Source organism: Pleurodeles waltl, chromosome 10 (assembly GCF_031143425.1).
Source record: "Pleurodeles waltl isolate 20211129_DDA chromosome 10, aPleWal1.hap1.20221129, whole genome shotgun sequence".
In the NCBI taxonomy this organism is placed as follows: Eukaryota; Metazoa; Chordata; class Amphibia; order Caudata; family Salamandridae; genus Pleurodeles; species Pleurodeles waltl.
In genome coordinates this window covers 798,764,262-798,786,968 of record NC_090449.1, presented here as the reverse complement: position 1 = coordinate 798,786,968, position 22,707 = coordinate 798,764,262, and the positions used below count along the sequence as shown (strand labels likewise).

At 40.0% G+C, this 22,707-nt stretch overlaps 1 protein-coding gene across 6 annotated transcripts in view; it reads left to right on the top strand.

Moving 5' to 3' along the window:
- The first annotated feature begins 664 nt into the window (after positions 1 to 664).
- LOC138261905 (ATP-dependent translocase ABCB1-like) overlaps positions 665 to 22,707 on the top strand; it is a 147,095-nt gene continuing 125,052 nt past the window's right edge. For 2 of the 6 annotated variants that reach the window (XM_069211461.1, XM_069211459.1), the window contains exon 1: positions 665 to 783. The gene's annotated coding sequence lies outside the window, so the exon portion shown is untranslated. Of the gene's footprint in view, positions 784 to 6,548; positions 6,607 to 22,707 lie in introns of all 6 variants that reach the window. The other 4 variants (XM_069211463.1, XM_069211460.1, XM_069211464.1 and 1 more) reach the window with 3 other exon arrangements.

Genomic DNA, 22,707 nt, shown 5'->3' with positions numbered 1-22,707 from the left:
GTGCGCCAGCCGATTTCAAGCATTTAAACGCTGTCCCATGGGAAATAATTCCAATATGATGTTCATTATGAAGTCAATATGTATAACGTAAATCGGGCTGTACACAAGTGTATTCAAGGTATTCCTTGGAAAAAGTGCTTCTGCGTGTGTTAATGCGCTATGGTATACATTCCCCCTACATTGATGCGGCGTGGTATCGTCATGACTGCACATTCTGTCAGTCCTGCCGTTTTAGCCAAGAGGGCTGCACATGGCGGTAGTTTTAATCTCTTGCGGCTAGTGTGGAGTGAAACTACAAGTCCCACAATGCACATTGTTGTTGCTTGAAATCTATGATTAGTTGAATTTGGCCACGCATGACATGTATAACGGCAGCACTTGGAGGCTTCGAACCTTTCTTACTCATGCTGACGACGTAAGCATTTAATTACAGCATACAGCAGAGGAGGGCAGGGCGTGCGTTCGATAAGCAAGTTCATCCAGAGACCCAGGTACATATTCTGGAATGCCTATGAGCGTCGACGTAATTGAGCAGACTTGCCGAACTCCGATGACCCTTTGAACTGACGGATGGGAAGTACTTTTACCTGTTTCGAAACCTGATCCCTCAGATGCTTTAGTTATATAAGCAAAAAGGGGGCTGGCCCATCACATCGCATCTCCAAGCGGTTAAAAAGGAGTGACCACGCTTGTACCAGGGAGCAGCACAAGTGTGTCCTGGGAGTACTGCGCTCGTGAGAACACAGGCGGACGAGGCAGGTGGGGAAGACTGACCCTAGTCAGGTATATATTTACGTTTTTGTCTATCGCAGGCCCCATGCTCCCCTTCTATAATGCACTCGTTCAGAAAGTCTAGTCTAAAAGAATAATGGTACTCGTTCAGAAAGTCTGATATAAAAAATAATGTATGTATGTAAATTCCGGAGAATAAGCGCTGTGAAGCGGTTGTCAGCAGCATTAGCACTGTAAGAAAGTCACACAACGAAAACTGAATTCTTACGTGATGCACTGTACTGCACCTGTACTTAAAACGGAATCTGCGCGTACCTTAGATTCTGTATCGAGCTTGAGGGAACGTGCATTTTAAGTTTAAGACATGACCGCGACTTTAGCTTCTTTTTCTCTCACCCTACCGCGTTTTTGATGACTACCAGTTGAGCAGGGGAATAAGCTACATTTTCTCCCACCAGTAGCTCGGGAGCTTGTAGCTCGCCAGCTCTCTGAGCATCGAGATGGTCTGGGCACATTGAGGGAGATAGTGACCATAATTTTCAAAATACTGTAGAGCAGTGGTTCCCAACCTGTGGTCCAGGGACCCCTGGGGGTCCGCGATGCCTTCTCAGGGGGTCCGCCACTGCTCAGAAAATTAAATAATATTAACAGTTTAGGTCCCCAATGACTCATTGGGGGGGTCCCCAGATTCCAATAATGATTCACTGGGGGTCCCCGGGTTCCAGTAATGATAAAATGGGGGTCCACAGAAGTCAAAAGGTTGGGAACCACTGCTGTAGAGTAGCAGTCAGCCAAACCAATGGCAGATCTCCACAGTAGCAGACAAAAAAACGCACTGTAGCAGCGGGAGTGCCTGCAGCATGCCGCAGTCTAGCAAAGTTGCATAGGAGTGGTCATGTTGCATGACACGCTCTCCCACTGTGTATATGAATACACGGCCATGAAAGAATGACATAAGAAGAGTCGCTTGAGTGCAAGGCTTGGAGTGGTGGTCATTATCGGTATTCCGATATTGGGAGGTCAGAATTGGAATCTTATTGGATGTGGTTATATTGTAACAGTAATAATATTCATGACTACCTCAGGGTGATATTCACTGATATAGAAAAGGTTGGAGATCACGGAGTTACATAAATAAGAGACAATTAAAAAAAGAGACTTGGCTCTTTTAAAAGTATGTGTACTTTTTTTATTTTTTGTCTATTTGTACAGTGGTGACTTCTGTGTAGCAGAGATGAAACAAACATAAAAAAATGCTGAGTGATAATCTCCTCAATCAATAAAATCCAGCCTCACAGAAGTTGTTCCCATCTTGAGAATCTATTTTATACACGCGCGAGATATGCCACGCCTAACCTTTTCGCAACTCATCCCATGGAGTCGCAAGGAAATCAAATGGAATCATTTAAAATACATTAGGATTCCTAATGGGACCGCCAACCAAATTCTTTTGAAGTGTGCAGCTTTGTTTGGACTCGACTGATACAAATGTTATAACAGCATTTCGTAGTCACCGCGGACCTTGTGCAGCCTCTGTTGAATAATAATTATTTTATATTTTTAGATTTACATACATTCCGGTTTTTCAGATTTTGGAACTGAACGTACAAGTAGAAGAGACACGCCTATAAATGAACGTATTTTGGCATCTACTGCTTGTCTAAGCGAAGACTAGTTTTTTTTTTTTTTTTTTACTTAATAATATATGAAAAAGAAACATTTATAGTTGGAAAATATCTTTCTAACCAGTAAGACGGTCACCGCACCAGTTACTGCATCTGAAGTTTACATCAGTAGGTACATCACTGGTTACTGGTCAAACATCTAAATCAAGATGGCACCAATTAAGTCGTAGAATCTTTTGACGATGATAAAAAAAGGATCATAGTTCAGTTCATTTGGTGATATGTATTTCATTACTTTCAGATTTTTAATTCGTTTTGTGGTATTAATTAATAATGTAGTCTTTCAAGGCTTGTGCGGTTGTGTACTGCAACTTTTTCAGATACTGTAACACATCATATTCCCAACATCGTCAGCCATTTTACATCTAAAGCGACTCTGCTGATCACATATAAAATAATCACCAGCTAGTTTGTTGCTAGTACTCCTTGAATCGTGTAGCAGTGCAGGAACTAATTAAGAAAAGGCTGACTAATTATGTGGCAAGAAATTTCAAATTATGTGGTATAACCTGGAGCAGTACTATTTTGGCTTTTTAACGGACACTGAGACAAAAGAGATTTGAAAAGCTGTAAAATATTGCGATTTCTTGAGTAATAAAGCTATACATATTCTCCAGGTTCTACTCCCAATCAAATAATGTATCTGTTGTGTGTGCCTTCATTGGGAGCCAGTATTCTGAATGCTGGATTCTCAAACTGCAATGAGGTTGCAACAGAGAGAAACAAACGTTGTTTCTCACTTTTGCTTTGTCATGAAGGAATTTCAGGCTGCCCTGACTGGGCTTCCAGCGAACCTGTTAGCCCACTCTCAGCTAGAGAGCACAGCTACAAGAAGGTGGGAGGAGCGAAGGCTCAGAGAGTGGCAGGCGTGGTTGACAGGAGGCCTTTATTTACCCCCCACCCCAAATACGTCGCTGCCCCTCCATAACAGATGAAAGCAGGGGGCAGATGATTTGGATACCATACATAACTTACATTTATAGCTAGGTGAAAATTGTTTAACAGGGATGCCTTTCACCTCAGGGTTATGAACGACATCATAAACCACTTGAGCTTGTTCTTGCCTATTTGATGTCACTCATAGCTTCTATGTGAACAGTATCCTCATTATTTACTGTTACCCTTTCATAACTCTGTATGTTGTACGTCGTTTCTATTGGAAGCCTTTAGCATAAATACATGGATCCGAATCCGTTTTTTCACTGTAGTGTTGTCACAACGGTGGTTAACCTATGTGGTGACATCACCTGGAAAGCGCTAGCTTCTTCTTTGTTCCGCCACATGGGCAGGGTCTCAATGGACTTGAGTGCTACAGTGGAATGGCGGTTGGAGATCTCGCTTTTTGTGCCGCTCCCAGATCTCCACAGACCTGAGGGAGATAGGAGTCCATTGACAGCAGTGTCCCAGTGCCAACTGCCTTGTGTACCTTCAGTGCAGGTTTCTGCAGACCCACTCTGAGAGGGTAAATTAAGTGCACTGCCAGACGACATTCACAGAGCTACTGTGCGCATGGTGCTTGCTCTCTGCTCTCGGTGTGAGAGTGGAGAGTGTGGCTTTGGTCTGGTAGAGGGTTGGATTGCACAGAGTGGTGGAATTGGGTGGCAGGATGCCAGTTTTTTAAAAATCAGTTTGGATGTCAGGAGGGGTTTTGCATAGGGTGATGGTGGTGATGCCAGGAGGACAGGTGATTTTTGGGTATATTTGGTATGAAGAGGAGGCACGGGGGTAGCATATGGCCACTTTTTTGATTTTAATAGTTGGAGAGGGAAGATATATAAAACTATAGATGGGTAAAATATGAATTACAGAGATGTTTTTCACCTTTCGGTTATAAGTGGCAATATCGACAACTCGAAATTCCCTCTGTTGTCCAGTTGATGTCACTCAGAATCTCTAGGTAAAAAAACATCCTTTAATTCACAGTTACTCATCTATAAATTTAAAGCTTTTGTATGTCTCTCACTGAGCACCACAAGAGGGAATAGCAGATTACAAATCTGGTCATTCACTGATATGATGCAGTAACAGTGGGAAACTGTTGCTGCATCAGAATTTTTTTCAGGCTGCTTTGAGAGGGCTGTTTGAGATTCTGTTAGTGTGGTTCTAGCCTTTTTCTCAGAGAGAGAGCAGCAAGAGCATCTTCGTGCAGGGAAGGAAAGGGAGGGCATAAAAAGTGATGGCGGTGGGTGGCAGAAGACCAGCTTTTTTTTTTGCTTTTAGACATGCGATGGGAAGAGAAGCTATGTTTTGTATGGTTCCTCCAGTAATCTACTGCCTTGATGTAGCAGTTGAAAGCTGGATCTGAAGCTGTTGGGGCATGCATAACAAAAAATTTAAATTGTAGATGGGTAAAAAGTAAATAAATGAATAACGAGGATCATTTTGACCTCAGAGTTCTGAATGATACTATAGCCAACTCAAACTTCGCTCTTGTTGACTATTTGATATCACTCATAACACCTCGTTGAGAAATATCCCGTTAATCACTGTTACTCATTTATAATTCTTTGTAATGTGTGGCTTCCATTGGGAACTTTTACCACGAATACAAGAGTCTAAATCTAGTTATTACCTACAATGACACAGAAATAGTGGGAAACAAAAGTTGCCCCCTGCTATTGCTACGCCAAAAGGGTTTTCCAGGCTGCTCTTCAGAGTTCTCTGAAACTCTTTCATTGAATTACTAGCTCAAGCACAGCTCTCATGTCTACAGGATATCATTCAGAATCATTCGGTGAAAAATATTCCTGTTATTCAGTGACACACTTATAATTTTATATCTAGTATGGAATCAAACAAACACCATTTTATTAACTCTTATTTCTGATTCACAGAGTGCAGTAGTTTGTGTGAAACATTCAGAACTGCACTAAGCATAAAATCAGTTTACAGGAAAATGATTCTTGTAATTAAATGTGCACCTCTTTTATCCAGCACATGCCAGACATGTTCAAGTTTATTCTGTGTCCACGCCATAGGCCCCTGGAACCACTGATTTCTTTAGGAAATACCACTACAGGAAATCAATGTATATTACTCACATACAGGGCCACTGGAATTATGCGGCAGAGAAGGACCAAATTATGTGGCGGTATTGACTAAATTATGTGGCAAGAACAGGTAAAATATGCAGCATCATGCAGTCCTTTTTTATAGTAATACTTCAGTTTGTCATTTCTACACGTGCTAACAATGTCTGGACAAAGATTTCACCTTATTAAAATAAGTTTAACACCCCAATACAGCAAAAGGCAATTGAAAGATGACCAGTCAACCTTTGTGAAGGGCTTTACATTGCACAGGAACATTTTGCCATGTTTTTAGTACTTTAAACCATTTGAGCCAAAAACATTTTTTTAATACAATCTAATAATGCAGCAGATAATGGATAATGTGGCTGGTGCACAAATCCATAATTATGCCGAAATGATGTGGAGAATGCCACAGCTGAATTGTATTATTCCCGAGGCCCTGCATGTGTATTATGCAGATGTCTCTCGGAAATTTTCGAAAATTTCAAGTAACCACACCTTAAAATCAAGCAAAATATTTAACAGTTGTTGAAGGAAGCCATTGCTTGCCTATAAGCTTGACTGGTAAGACGTCCTCGTTTGGGAGCATGTTTTTTAAAATTTTCTTGTTTTTTGATCAAGTGCTTTGTCTAGAAGCAGTTGCAGGCTGGGCCCTGAATGAGTGGGTGAAGAGTGTTGCAAAAGTAGCCCCGGAGTAGGAACGTGTGAGTGGGTCTTGATGGTCTCGCAGAGACTCTGACCTGACAGTTTTGCTGCATGCTAGAGTAGGTGTGCCAAGGAGATTTCAGGAAAGGAACCATTTTTAGGTCTCGCCTGCAACAGCACATGCGCTCCCACTTGTGACAGATATTGTGTACACAAAAAGGGCTTGCAGCCCACACATTACTTACTATTGGATTTTTTTTGTCACTCTCATATCCTTGCTTGTTATTGGTCGCATGCGATCTCGCTTGTGGCAGATACTGTGTACACAAAAGGGGCTTGCAGCCCACCCATTACTTACTATTGGTTGGCTTGATTGTCTCTCCCATTTCCTTGCTTCTCATGGGAAAATGCATGCGTGCCTCACTTCCTTTTTTTGCATTTCTGGCTTCACTAGAGCATGGACCAAGTACAGATTAATTACATTTCCTTCTGCTGATCCTGCTTCAATTGAGGTACGTTTTTTGTTTCCCCTTCATTGTTGCTGGTTTCGGCCCGCTCTTGTTGTTGCTTGTCCATCTCCCCATCCCTGCTTGACCAGTCCCCCCTCTACTTCCGTTGTCATTGCTTTTTTTTTTTTTTTTTTTTTTGCTTCACAGTTTTCCATAACACGATCCAAAGCTATTGGAACACTCTGCATGCTCACTAGTTACATTACACAATGACACATTCATTTTTGTAGGCAGGGCGAAGAGTGAGTGATTTGCCCAGAATCACAGGATGCTGAGCCCACGCTGAGACTTGAACCTGGTGCCCCAGTTCAAAAGTCGGCAGTTCTGGCCTTCACTCCACAACCTCTCCCCTAATCATTGCTTCAGAAGATCGCCACTTTTAGCTGTGCTGAAATTAAAGGCAAAACCGTGTTATTTTTTACACTGTTATTACCTCTAACATGCACAACACATATTTCTGTCTACAACCTTCCATGTCATCTTTGTGCTATTGGCAACAGCCTTTGAGACTGCTCTCTTTCCTAAAAAATACATTACATTTCAGAACCACACAAGTCTTTAAAATGTACTCTTCGCCATGCTACACAGCCACGCTATTGTATAACATGGCTAGAAGACATTAGCAAAGCCAATTGCTCTCATATAGGTAAGACCTATTGACTTTGCCAATGCTTGATGCAAATGTCTTAGAACATGTCTTCATTCTGTAATTGTTTTCATACAACTGACAACGTAAATTACTCCTCAACCAGAAACCTCCATTCAGGGTCCAATCATCTGATCAAACAAGGATCCTTTAAGGAGATGAATCATGAAGGCAGCTACCTGGATCGATCTCTAACATAATATGGGATCAGAATCCAAACACAAGTTGTTAAGGAAAATTCTGAAAGAAATCGCATACACTTACCTTCATTTAAACACTGCTTGTACTCCAAACTCATGAGTGAATAATATCAAGTATAGCTCTCAACTGTCTATTCAGACGCCAACACTCTGCAGGTACCATCTAAAGCGTTCTGAAGTAATGCAACCAGTGGTTAAAGTGGGTGCAGTCTCTAAATGTAACAGTCCCATTAGCACTTTACAAAACTCCTTAATAAATAAGTTAACTGTCCTTGCCCAAGGACCTTGCCTAACATTTTCATCCTAAGGAGTATCCGCAAAGTTTCACAAAACATTTGTGTGATGAAAGTCAAACCCATAAACCTCCTTGGGCCTGTTTCAGGTTTCTGAAATTAGAAGAAATGGGAGGTGTGCCAATCCTTTGCATAACCTACTGCGTCAATGAGGAGCTCTTTGCTGACACACCTAACAATGCCCTTTGGCTGTCTCTGTTTCCATTAGGACTTCAGGTCCTGACTCTCTGTCCGTCGTTTCTCTTGTTGCTGCCAGCTGTGCACTGCTAACAGACGCAAGACATTGGGGTGTCAAAAGCTTTCTGCGTTTCAAATTAAACCAATTAGAAATGGCTCTATGAATGTTCTCAAATTTCCCACCATCCCTGCACAAATCGTTAATATCCTTTTTTCATATTGACTTTTCAAGGATTCTGTCTTTCAATGAAAGGTCTTTTCTTTTCCACATCCCCTGTAAAATAGTGAACTTTTGTGCACTTTGCCAAACTTACTACATGATTTATGGTTTCAGGGAAAAACGAAAAAGCATCACAAAGGGAGAAAGTAGAAAGCTGCTAGTGAGCAGAAGTTGCAGGGAGTGGCTTTATATGGATTGAAGGGGCCCGGGATGGCTTCAGGATTACGCTACCTCAGTATTCCGTGTACCCACATTTAATTGCAGCAGCCACGTGTTTTAGAGGAGTGCTTTGGGCACCGGCACGTTTTTATTTACAAATTAAGCACTGTGCTAACGTCATCGCTAAACACTGTGCTGTGTTCTGAATCCTAAGGTTGTGCTTCTCCGGACCAAGCACTCTTAGAAAATGCCTACCAGTGTGGATGACATGTAAATCCCTCACCTTGTAGTCCCCTGTAAAGTGCCCTGAAACCCTACAGTGGTATGAGAGATGCTATAAAACAAATGAAGTACATGTGACAGAGAGGCTAGGGCGAGATGAGAGGCCCTTATGGTTTACTTCCTTTCCCCTTCACTTATTTATTTGAAAAAGCTTTCTCAGATCTTGCATATCTAAAAAATAAAAACAGAAATAGCTCCGGAAATGTAGAATCTGACCTGAGGATTCACCTTTCCTAAATAAAACCAAACATTGAAAAGGTAGTTGCCGAGATGCAGCGCCAACCTTCCCAATAAAATGTTTTGATTTTTGCATATTTTTTCAATACAAAATAATTTTATCTTTAGTAATTTGAGTATTTGTTTGGTGTGTACTTGTTATATGTTTTGCAAATTACTGTTTTAATGTTTGAAAATTAAATTGCACAAATTGCTGGGGGTCCCCGGCTTCCAGTAATGATTTATTGGGGGTCCACAGGAGTCAAAAGGTTGGGAACCACTGTTCTAGAGCGATCCCAATGTTTTTTTCAATATACTACCCTCACCCACTAGTAGTGGCATGCTTCATTAGCTGTGGTCCGACACTAAATGATAATAAATGCAATGATGGAGCGGAGTCGTTAAGACAACATAGATACATAGGGATCAGCACTAGTTGAGACTGTCTGAAAAGGATACCTTATCCGATTTATTTATTTGGGGGTTCCCTCTGACAGGATTAAAAACTTAGTATGGACTCGGGGCACTTATCACCCTACATCAAACCGTCTCGTGTGGTTTGATCAGTCCTTTCCTGTGTGTTGTAAAGCTCAGCATGGACAGGTCAAACCATCTAGTATTGTTAATGATTTATCTGTGAGACGGCTTCTTTTTATTTTGTATTTGAGGGTGCCTCCTATAGGTCCAGTAGTTATCCTTTAGTATAGCACTCTAAAAATTACAGCATTTATCAGGTGGCATTTAGCAGGCCAGAATTGACTGCCTTTCATACCAATCATTCTTTTCTAATTGTCCATAACAAGAAGAAAACAAATCATCTCATCTCATTAAAGAGAGCTCACTGGTGGAGTCTGAGAATGGAACCCTAGACAGTCAGGGTTTCTATATATAGAACCTGCGACCTCTCACCTTACATTTTCACAATATGCACGCGATGTTGCTCCAAAAGCCACCTAACGTTTAACATCTCCACCTTGAATATCTAGTTCAACCGGTTAAAAAGGCAGTTTCTTTGAGGAAGTCTGGGCGAAATTTACATTGACGATATCACACTTTTTTAATGGCTTTTCGTGCACGGAAAAGTAAATATTGACAGTTCTCAAGTCCAGTAACATAAAATGAAATTATACAACAATAAAACGATGGTGATCATTTTTATAACACAAAAGAAAAACTTACATTAGGTCCTTAAACACTGGCTCTCCTAGAAAACAAAGTAAGAAGACAGAGTATGAGGGGAAAAGAATGGAAATGCCAGAGAACAGGACTTTGAGAGATAAGCATCTCCGATGAACAAAATGCTTTGAATCATGCACATACTGTGGCGTGGGGGATCTTTGGAGTTCCACAGAATAGGTTTCCATTTAATCACATGCTTCAAAGGATTGAGGTTTGTGTTCTGTGATCGGCTAAACTTGTGATCTTGGCCCAATAACTGCATCTCCACCGCCCACTACGTATTTCAGATTAACTATGCCTTATTTGAAACAGGTGAGGTTTTAGTAGCAGTTTTACACTAGCAAAAGATATTTTGTTATGCTGGGTACACATTAAATAAACCAAGGTGTACTGAGGTGACCTGGTTGTATTTTCGCTCCCCGTTCGATTTTTATTGGGTGAGGGAATTTGTTCCCTTTTTATTTACAACCTTCTTTCATCTTCATTGCTTCTCGCAGCTACCTAGCATTTGTTTACCAAACATTTAAAGATATTCATCTATGCCAAATCCTTCTCAATAAATTAATGAATCTTACTACTTCTTTTGTGATCACGCTCATCCCAATTCAAGTATGTAGTGCAAAGTACATTTTGGGGTATTTAAGAGCTTTCAAACTGCAACAAGAAGTGTTAAATCATGTAAAACGACTATTTTACAACTGGACATGTAGAGTACTGCTTTCTCTAAGTAGGTCTGTTGTTCATTGTTGTTTCATCCTCCTACTAATGTGCATATACCATGAAGTAGGGACTTCAGCAGGCTAATAAGAGAGAGCCTAGCCTGTATGAGTTAATCCAACAATTTTAGAGCAGAACCAATCACACAACCAAATATCGCATTTTAATTAATACACATTCACGTGCGTTATATATTGTTTTTAATTGTAAAAATGAGTTTAAATGCTATCATTTGTTTTGTAGTTAAAAATGCGCAATTGGTGACAAAAGCGCTAACCAGGATTTGGAAACGTTCTACATCTGCTAATGTATCCTCAGATTGCATTTTCAAATGAACAGACACATCTGGGAGGTATGCTGCAATACCTCCAAGAGGCACAACAGCCCTAGTTTACAGCTTCCCTTTCTAAAAACTCCTAATAGTTGTTGACTCATCCTCCCTCTCACTGCTGAAGCTTCCTCTTGAGACAAGACTGTACATGTCCAGGCGCCCTTTGTGCGATTGTTTATACCCTTAGAACAAATGTAAGGTTAAAATAAAAGACAGGCACATAGCCGGAAAGTGTATAATAATACACACCTCTTATTTTGATTACAAATTCGTAGAATCATTTGTTTTTGGAGACTGTCCACCAGGGGTGGTTCTTCCTGAGGAGCGTCGCCCCATCTTCTGCAAGCGCAGCAGGCAAACACAAATAAATAAAATGGTAAATTTGTTGCCATCAGCTCGAGCTGTGTTCAGCGCAAGCGTGAGGGCATGGGGTGAGGCTGAATCCTGCAACTGCAGGGTGACTGTCGCCCCTTTCAGTAAACGTGTTGGGTTGGCCAGCTGTCTAGCTATGGCCAGCCTGACATGTGCACTGTAGACCCTGCAATCCCACAGTTGTCAATTAGCTGGGCCGCTTTTTTCGAGATTGTGGGCCTGTTATTATTATTATTATTTTTATGTCTAGAAGGTCTATTTTTTTTATTTTTTTTTTTTTTATTTTTACTGTTTATTTCCCTGATATTACCACAAATGTTGTCTTCATCATGCCCAAATGCATGTAGTCTCCTTGCAAAACACCTATACAAAATGTCTGTACAGGTTCAAAACTGCTCCGTTTGTAAACTTGTGCCACGTTTTTACTTATCTAATTTGCTAATGGAACCACTTTTATTTTGGTGCCCGGGCCTAATTTCAGTCCGACTCCAACCCCGTCAGTGAACCAGAAAATGCAGTTGGATAAGAAAGAGAACGTTGGGGGTGACACACCTCAGAAACAACTGGAACACAGGTTAAAGACCACAACATGGTTTATTCGTATTAATCGGGACATATGTCATATATATATTCATTAAAACTTTGTTTTTACTTTACTCTTGGTGGTACTAGCCAATGCATTACCAGTCCTAGCTGCTACTTAACGTTTGCCATAAAACTATTATCTCTGGCTGCACATTTTCACTCCATGCACATTGACAGTCCCTAAAGGTAGCCTTAGATCTTCCCCAATTGTATTCCCTCCCGCCATACCACAACCTATTTACCGTATTTTCCGGTGTATAAGATGACTTTTTAACCCCTAAAAATCTCCTCAAAAGTCGGGGGTCGTCTTATACGCCGGTATACGGCGTGCTGAAACTTCAGCTGAGCTGAGCCACCGTACGCTGCATTGGAAATGAATTCCAAGCGTACGATGGGCTCCGCGTCCCACAAAGATTCAGTTACCGTACTTGTGGACATGGTCTTACCGTATGCCGAAATCCTCGCTGGCAGTTGTCTGGGCAGGCGCGTGTTCCTGCGCGTGCCCCAGGCTATTCAAATCGCGCTATTACGGTACCATAGAAACAAGATTTGTTTTCTGTTTCTTTCTTCTCGCACATGGCACATATATTATTAGGATATATATATTATTAGGAGATATTAGGGAATTACCATATAGTAACGGCCATTTTGGATTGGGATATGACAATATTATAAAAAAATATATATTTTGACCGTATTTAACTTTGGTTGTACTGCAGTTTCAACAATCTTAAATGTAAATTCATTCTCTGTGATTGGCTGGTTGTTGTATACTTGGTGATTCTGAAGGAAGGCAGTCTATCTGGTGAGCAGATACATGTGGTGGTGAATACAGTACAGTACAGCACAGTACCAGTACCAGTATCTGAACCAGTTCATACAGTACAGCACCAGTACATACAGTACAGTATACAAATGGCTAACAGACAAGACCCCATCCTGGCTCCACCAGCAAGAAGAAAGAAATATGAAGCCGGTTTCAAACTTAAAGTTGTAAACTTTGCCATGGAACATAATAACTGTGCTGCTGCAAGACAATATGGAGTAACAGAAAAGATGGTTCGGGACTGGAAAGCAAATGAAAAAGCATTAAGGAGTATGCCAAGGGGTAAGTGTGCATTAAGAAGAGGCACCCCACATTGGCCAGAACTCGAAAAACATGTAGCAGACATGGTGAATGAGCATTGCCAAAGTGGTTATATAGTGACACAAAATCAAATACATTTGTTTGCCCTTCAGTGGGCCAAATCTAACCCAGATCACAGCAACAGATTTAAGGCCACTGTATCCTGGTGTACTAGATTCTTTTAAAGGCATAATCTGGTACTGAGGCAAAAGACGAAAATTGCACAAAAATTACCTGCAGATCTTGAAGCCAAAGTAAATAGTTTCCATTGATATGTAATACAACAGCGCAATAAACATGGCTATGCGTTAAGTAGTATCGGAAATATGGATGAAACTCCCATGAATTTTGATATGGTTGGAAATAGAACTGTCCATCCAAAAGGTGAAAAAACAATTTTAATTAAAACAACAGGGCATGAGAAGTCCAGTTTTACAGTGGTACTAGCATGCACAGCTGATGGTGCCAAACTGAGACCAATGATTATTTTTAAAAGAAAAACAATGCCGAAACTCAAGTTTCCTGTTGGTTGTTTTGTACATGTACATGAAAAAGGCTGGATGGATGAAGAAGGGGTAAAGCTATGGCTTGATAATGTATGGAGCAGGCGACCAGGTGGACTTATTCAAAAACGTAGTCTACTGGTGTGGGATATGTTCAGGGCTCATTTAACTCCCAGCCCCAAGCAAAGGCTGGCAAGAATAAACACAGATGTGGCAGTTATTCCTGCAGGATTGACATCGTTGGTACAGCCACTGGATGTCTGCCTAAACAAGCCATTTAAAGATCGGAATCGAGAACAGTGGAATGAGTGGATGGTTAGCGGCGAAAAGTCATTCACAAAAGGAGGAAACATGCGTGCTCCACAGTTGGATGTTTTGTGCAAGTTTGTCATAAAAGCCTGGAATGATATTGATGCAGAAACAGTAATCAAGTCTTTCAAGAAGTGTGGCATATCAAATTCATTAGATGGTATGGAGGACGACTACTTGTGGCAAGATGAAGAGAAAGCCGAAGCTGAGACCACACCATCTGATACGGAATTAGATCCATACGATGACTGCCTTACAAATGTACCACAAGATGTAATTGATTTACTTATGATATCAGATGACGAACAGGAGGATTTTGAAGGCTTTTAAAGAGAAACTGTCAAGCCAGCAAGTCCTGTAAAAATAGCTTGGAGTTATGATGGGCGTTGCTGACTCCCTAGGATCTTGCCCGGCACTTGCTCTCTCTTTCTGTTTGTTTATCTTCCTCCTATCATCATCAGTTCAGTTTGGTTGACAGCTTAGATAACAAACAGCATGGCAGTTCCCATGGGTTTATTGTCTTATCCTTCCTTTCAGCTTTAGAGTGAATTAGGAAAAGTTTAATCCACTTGCACTGTTTCATGTTTACATGTTTGATGACAAACAGCCTTATGTTTATAAGTGACAGTTTTCCTACTACGTACCTGCATGTCATAAGCATTTGAATTAAAATTACCATATTAAAATCAAATTGATGTTTTTTAATTTTTATTTGGTGTGCGTTGAAAGAGGGGTAGTCTTATACGGCGAGTATAGCCCAAACCCTATATTTTAACAGGAAAAGTAGGGGGTCGTCTTATACGCCGGAAAATACGGTACCTCTCCTGACAGGAGGATAGTCCGGGTGACCACTCGAACTGCAAACGTGAAATGTTTTTTTGTTTTTTTAAACCATGTACACCTGGCCACTCGGAATAGCTAGTCTTTCTCTTTTGTTAATGTACAGCCCACAATAACACGAATTTCTCCTAAGGAGACTGGATGTTTGTGCAGCTAGATAAATTAAGAGGCTTGAGCACATGAGGCTAGGCTGTGTACTTGCAAACAAGCAGCATGTGTGATAATTACTGCGCATCCATTCTTTTAAATAATTTGATTTGAGGTTTCATACATTTATGAAGTCATTCACTCAGTAGGATTTTGGGCTCCATCGAAGATTTAAGAAAAATCAAAAATATACATTAGAATACTGTTTCAGCACGGAATCATTTACAATACATATTTGTTACATTAGAACTTAATGCTTTTGCCTAATGTGGAAGCAAAGTAATATTTCATATTACCTGCAAAATTTGTCCGTGCTTGTACAAGTCAGCTCATCCACATGTTCCACAATGTGGCTTCTGTTTGAATTAAACCTTTTAAATTATCAATACAAGATATGTAATTCATTTTTTTTGTTTGGAAGTCTTTTTACATTCTCACTCTTCTGTTTTTTTTTTTTTTTAAAGGTGTCAATCCGCTTTTGTAGTTATTACTTATTTGTTAAATCAGTGCCAGTCATGTATTTTTCTGCCGACCTCATCAATCCATTATCATAAAAATGGCACATTCAGAGCAGTAAAACATTGACTCTAAGCAAGAGAATCAACATCATACTTTCCTTGACAGAAAAAATGGATGTTGGCAGATTTTGTGGATTGCAAGGTAGCACATGATCGGCACCTGTGATTAGTTGTCAAGATTCGTGCAGACAGCATTGTGTGAGCAACCTCAAGAAGCTCCTTGAAAGATCTGCAATTTTCCTGCAAGTCACATAACAAAATGTTGCCAAAACATCTCACTTCGGCCATCTTTTAAATCTCTTCTTGTTTATTGTGGAAACAAAGTTCTAATGAGATACCGAGCATTGCTTGCTCATTCCAGTTGAGCTGGTGCAAACATGAATTGTGATGTACCTTTGGTTGTTTCCTGTCGGTAGTGGGAGAGTGAGCAATATCACAGGAGAGAGAAATGCTGCCGGTAACCATTATAGGTGGTTAAGATTAATTCACTCAATTCCATCCATCACTTGTTTTTCTTTGTAATGCTTGTCTACAGTGATTGAAATGGATTTAAAGAAGTGTAGGTACTCATGCCCAGACTGCCTGTGTGTAACTGAGAAGTGTAGGTGCCCTTGCATTAAAAGTTTTGAACCGCTTTCATAAGTGCAGGTACTCTTCCTTTAAAATTATAGAAGTGCAAGTATTCATTGCCTGCCCATTTAATGCACTGCTTTTATTTCTGGCCTAATATTGAAGATTTACAAACACACAAAATGGCTTATTCTTTTTAAGGGTCGATAATTGAAGTTTTAGAAATTTCTTAACCTTTCTTCTGCATGCTGATCTCTTTCAATGCAGAAAATCTGCTCCACATGTTTGGTGGGTACAGAGATATGCCAGATTTTGGGGGTGGGGTGGGGAGGGGAGGCTCTGCATTTTGGGCAGAGGATTTACCCTACACGGGGAGGCGACCCCGCCTCGAATGTGGAGACTCTGCTCTGTTAAATTACAACTGGTAAATACCCCAAAGCTCTTACTTTCCCCTAAATGCAGATAACAGTGCCTCATCCCCACCGGAGAGGGTGGATAATTGTGGAAACTGGGCGCATACAGAGAGGGCTCCTCAGAGGAATTGTGGTCGATCAGATCTCATCCCTTTCTCTCAGTTACTTTAGTCTCATACAGGCAAAGACAAACAGAAGCAGAGTAAAGTTCAATACGGTTTATTGAAGTAACTGTCTTAGATAAAATGGCTTGTATTGCAAAAACTACAATGATAAAACACACTAGAAGCAAAATTGCTACAAGGAGAGTGAAACACAAAAACAGTCCCACCATACTGTCACTAGGAACAATATATTTCCTACCTTAGCTTTGTTAGAGCACAGCGTGATAAGCCCTTTGTTAGAGCACAGCGTGATAAGCCCTATTCCACCCTTCAGGTTCCCCCCTTGGGAAGACATCATCTCCCATACCTGAGCAAGGAAGCCTGTTGTCTAGAAAGACACCGTCCACATCTAGACCAGGGATTGGGCAGCCTAAGCAAGCAGCTGTTAGTGAAGACATTCAGCAATCAGCATGCAGTCGTAGTCATCTGGCTGGAATCTCCCTCTAACATGTATAGGACAGAGAAGTGTTTTATAATAAAACAACTGATGTTCTAAGAAAGGGTCCCCACGCAAGGATAGGTATGTTTCTGTGAACGTCGGAGACACAGAGTAACACTTTTGCCATCAACCTTATCTGACTGCAGCCTTGAGGAAAGCACAAAGTGACATGAATGCAGAGCTAAGAACGTGATGCTTTCATAGGCGAAAGAACAAACAGATAGAGAAAACAAAACAACACTGCAAATGTGGGTAATGCTAGAAAAATAAAGCAACGCTGAATAAAATGTAACTGGGCTAACGTGCACAATGGCAGACCTAGTTTGCTAAACTAATGTGTCTAAAACATGGCTAAAATAGCTATATAACAATAGCACTTATGTTAAGTGCATTAGCTATATATTATTATTTAGCAGTTCTGCTGAGAAGTGGCAGGATACTTATATTTAAAGTTTGTCTTTAAGTTAAGATGGGCCAGTATAAATTTAGCAAATGTTTGGTTTCCTATAATACATTCCACCTAGACGATGTCCTACTACTTTGCCTTGGTCCCTTTTCTGTCACCCAAGCCCCCCCTCCAAAGAAATGGATAACTCCTCGACCAAAACTCATGTTTGGATGACTTATTGAAGTGTGCCTTTCAAACATTATATAGAGAGCCTGTTTTTTTAATGCTTATCTCTGAAGGCATCCATTGAGTTTCTGTCCTCTTTTTGTTTTTTTGATTTTGGGCACATACTGAGTGGGGCATTGTTTACCTCAACCTTTCAAGCATCCATCGTTCTCTGTTCTTTGAGGGCTTCTGCATTAGAGCGGCACCCTCAATATTCCCTATTGCTGCAGTATCTTCATGACAATGTCCGGTAGGACACATTAAGAATCTCTTTGCTGATGTTTGTCTTAAAGAGTTGCTTGGATGAGCTTCAGCAATGACAATAATCAAAGAGTTTGAGACCTTGCATTGCAGACACCTGTTAGTACAGTGGTGAAGGAACCATAATTATTTTTCAAGTAATACAATAATTGTTGTGATTTGTGTATCTGCTCGAAGGCTTTATTGTTTATAGAAATTATTAGACCAACAAAAAATATTTCAAAACCTAATAAAGAACAAATTGAAATAGTCCAAAGTTCTGTGGGCTAAGTTGTTTGACGTTGCAAGTGGAGAATCTTTGCTTTTGTTTGTGGTGGAACACACATAGGATTAGCACGAGGTGTTGTTTGTATTACCGCATTTACTTTTATGGTGGTTTTTTATAATGCATTTAAGTTCTGTTATTTATTTCATAAGCTCCCTTCATCAATTTACTTTTTTATATAACTCTGAAGTATCTTCTCTACATTTATTTTTGACTATGCGGGTAACGTCAATATTATTGGCTGCACAGCATGTATCCCGTGTTTCCTTCAGCACGTGGTGCTTTTCCAGTGGATGCAGGCTCCCAATATCAGCTGAATAATACAATTTTTAGGTAATCCTTTAGCTCCACGGGGCTCCAGTTTGGTCTAGATAACTATTAGCTCCCTCCTGTTTAACATTCTGCTGGTTACAACCTTAGAAGGTGGACACATTTTGCTTTTGTCGGTGGTTGAATGCACTTCGGATTAGCACTGGGTGTTGTTTGCATTACCATTTCCTTTTCAATAGCAGTTTTTAATATCACATTTAATCAATGTAATTATTTTTTTGTAGAAGATTTTTATAGCCCGATAATTTACAAGTCTAGTCATATAATGACAATTAGTTCTCTTCATTGTAAGCACTTTATGGTTCTCCTTTTCATTGTTTTTTTGAGAAATATATTTTTTCCATGACCAACTGTGGTACCCTTTTCTGTATTTGTTCTGTGTTTTTCGAAACCATGCCTTTGCCTCTTAAGTGTATTGTCCTAATGATGACCCTTTGCACATCTTTTTGGGTTGTAACGCAGTTGACTCTTCTGACAACTTGAACTGATTAAAATTCCTTCCTATAAATATGATTGGAACTGATACAGATGGCAAAAAGGTCAATATTACATTGTCTGTTTCTGTACTTAACATATCATGTTCTTTGTAATTTGTATTAACTGTGTGATCACCTGAGTTCTGAGCACTTTATTTCAAGTATTTTTATCAGTATTTTGACTCTTTATTTACTGAAACAATATTAACACATTTGCATTTTTAAAAATATATATTTTTGAACGGACACCTTATTTCGTTTTGTTCTTTACTGAGTTTTGTTATATTTTTTGTTGGTCTATTTGTTTTTGTGCAAAATAGTGTCTTGATATGGTGGTTATTTTAATCTTGTTTATATATTGATTTAAGTTTATTTCAATTTGCATGATTAATTAAATTCATAGCAAACGTTACAATAAAACAAGCACCGGAATGAAATGAACAACATCATGCAGATTACAGAAGGTACCACTAACAAATAAAAAACATGCACTGTCACATGATTAATAATATGAAAAGTTGCAGCAAAAAGGCTCATTCAAAGCAGCAGTAGGAAATCATGCATCACACAGTTTATAAAATATACCACTAATAGGGCAAAATGTACACCATCACATAATTAACAGTATAGCAGTAAATTCCCTATTCATAATATTATTAATAATAACAGCCATGGAATATCACAGGTAAGCTTAAACAAATGCTCAACAAAAGGGCAAGTGCTAAGCAGAGCCTACAGAAATGATAAAACCCTCTGCTTATGTATACTAAAACTAAAGGGCTAACCATAAGGTAGCCCGATCCTTTCCAAAGTGGGCCATGCCCAGCTTAGTGTTATGGGCTTTGCTCCCAAGTTGTAACATTTTTTAGCCTTAATGAGGCAATTGTCAAACTTGATGAAGCTTGCCGTCAGTTGACATGAGTCATCTTTCAGACATTCTATTACAGCTGTTTTGCAGACCCTGATGCTCAACTGCCTAAAAATTGGACTAAGATAATATTGTCTGAATGAAATTAAAAAAGGGCACAAGCAGAACACATGTAAACGTATTATAATCGCAGCCCCTACTTAAAACATCAGAGGTGCCAGTCAGATGGCCGTACTTGATTGCTTTGCATGGTAATAAGCCAAATCTCAAATGCATTAGTTGGGAATTTACTGTAAAGTTTATAGCAAGTGACAAGTACATCGGAAGAGATAGTGGTTGATATAGAGGAATTTTCAGGTTGGCATGCTTCTTGATGGTAATAGAGCACACGTCCTCATGAGCTGACAAGAGCCTTGCTTGCCTCATCAGTGCTTTTGCCAGACATTTCAAGTGCTAAGTAGACTTCAAAAGGTCTCTGGCAACCAGATGATCTGTGGCTACCTGAATAAACTGGTAGGTGTCAGATTACGGATCCTGTGTAATGTCCCACAAGAGTTTTTTTTTTTAAAGACCCTTGCTCAGCTAATGCAAATTTGGAGCACGTGAATAAGAAACTGGCAAACCATGCATAGTTTTGTTGTACCTGGTTGAACTTCAAACAGATCTGTGCTTGTGCAAAACATGCTGGTAGCTTGATTAAGCACCTGTAGCATTGGCATTGAGCCCGGTCAAGCCGGCTTGTAATACTACTTAGATGAACAAATGCTCTGTTTGCGAATGTGGGCATTAGTTTGCTTCAATGACTTTGCAGATTGCTGCCTGGTCCAGGCTAGAGAGATTTTGAAGTAGTCACTGAAAGGCAAAGGTAACGGCCTTGGCTGATGATGCTAGTGTCTCGATGTGGGGGGTAGGCAGGCCACGTTTATTAAGCCAAACTCCTAGTTACTTGATGCTTGGTGCTCTTTCAATCTCGTGGGCATTTATATACCAAGCATGTTTTCTTTTTTATTTCCCGAAGACTACAATCTTAGTTTTCGATGTGTTAATACTGGATCGACATGCATAGTAGGTTGATCTCTGTACCCTGCCCCTTTTGAAACCCAGTGTCTGTGGAAGGAATTAATTTATTCTGTTGTGCCCAAGCTTCCAATTCCTTGTGGAGTATTTTCTCACACCATTTCCCCTCCACATCTAAAACGGCAGTGAGTCCAAAGTTTTCATGCTTATCCCTTGCATAAGCCAGAAAACTTCTTATGTTTTGGGACTAGGTGGGATCCGCCCCAGTTCTCAAGCACAATAAACAAAGGAGTGAAAAGGGTGGCCAATGTATCAATAGCCACCTTAAATGTGCTTGCTGGAAGGCCGTGGGGACCTGTTCTACAGAATAAACGATGTATAACAGAGACACGTATGCTGCCCAGTTACCCATGAGAATGTTGAAGGTCTCCTTGATTTTGATTCCCATTCACCTTATACACCATAAGCCAAATTGTTTTAAAAATCCGTTGGCTTTATTGCTGAAAAGATTGCTAGCCATTGGGAATCTCTATAGCACTGCCATTTCACAGAAAGGCATTGCCTGCAATTCTTATGCACTGGCTTGATCTTTTCTCTAGGTTCCATATTTGTTGGTTCCTTACACACAACCACTATACATCTATTAAGTAACATTAGTTCCTTACTGTTCATCAGTCTAGGTTGATTTTTAGGCAGAAGGTCTTGGCAGGGCTGCAGATTTATTAAAGCATTTAGCCGTTAGTTTGTAAAGACTGGCCAGGTTTCAATTACAATAGAGGACATATTTAAAGTATATGAAAGAAAAGTATCAAGGAATGACTTAGGGCCAGATGTGTGAAAGCATTTTGCATTTGCAAACGGTGCGAATGCACGTTTGCGAATGCAAAATGCCATTTCAGAATGTATGAAATACATTCTGAACGCAATTTTAAGGAATCGCTAAAATAGCGATTCCTTAAAATTGCGATCCTGTTTAGAGAGTCGCAAATCGCGGCTCTCTAAATTAGAAATCGCAAATAAGGATTCCTTATTTGCGATTCCTTAGCACATGTATGAAGCAATTCCTAAATGCGATTTTGGCATTTAGGAATCGCTAATTACCACCAAGTTGAACATGGTGGTAACCATGTGCAAAATTTTTAAATGCATTTAAAATGCATTTTTAAATTGTACATGTAAAGCACACATGCCCTTTTGGCATGTGTGCACCTTACATGTCCCCCAAAAATGTTTTGGAGTGCAGCAGTTTTGCATTTCCAAAATTGCGATTTCTGGTTTAGAAATCGCAATTTTGGAAATGCAAAATATTAGCAGATATGGGCCAACAGTCCCATAGGTGAGAATTGGGCCGGTATCGCAACTTGCAAATCAGTAATAGCATTTGCGATTTTTAAGAAATCGCTATTACCGATTCGCAAATGTGATACATGCCACTTTGCGAGTCGGAAATAGCGATTTCTTAAAAATCGCTATTTCCGAATCGGAAATGGCCTTGATGATACATCTGGTCCATAGTTTGAAATTCCAAATATGTGTCACCTTATACATTTAATAGGTTTGCTGGCGCACTAGTGGAGGCCTTCTTCCCACCTCAGATTAAAAAATTCACAAGCACTCTGGTGAGACAACAAACCTTAAATCTCACCAGTAGAAGTCGACTGGATATTTAGACTTGATGAAGAGTGTAGTAGTCAGATTCATTCAATCACAAATCCATGACATAAAGCCATGAACAATTCAGAACACCATGAACAATTTAACTCTGAATCAATCTCCAAACCAAATAAAGTTTCAAAGCTTTATTACAATGCCATTATCAATGTAACATATGTTGGACAAAACTCAGTTATACGCATACATTAAAACAA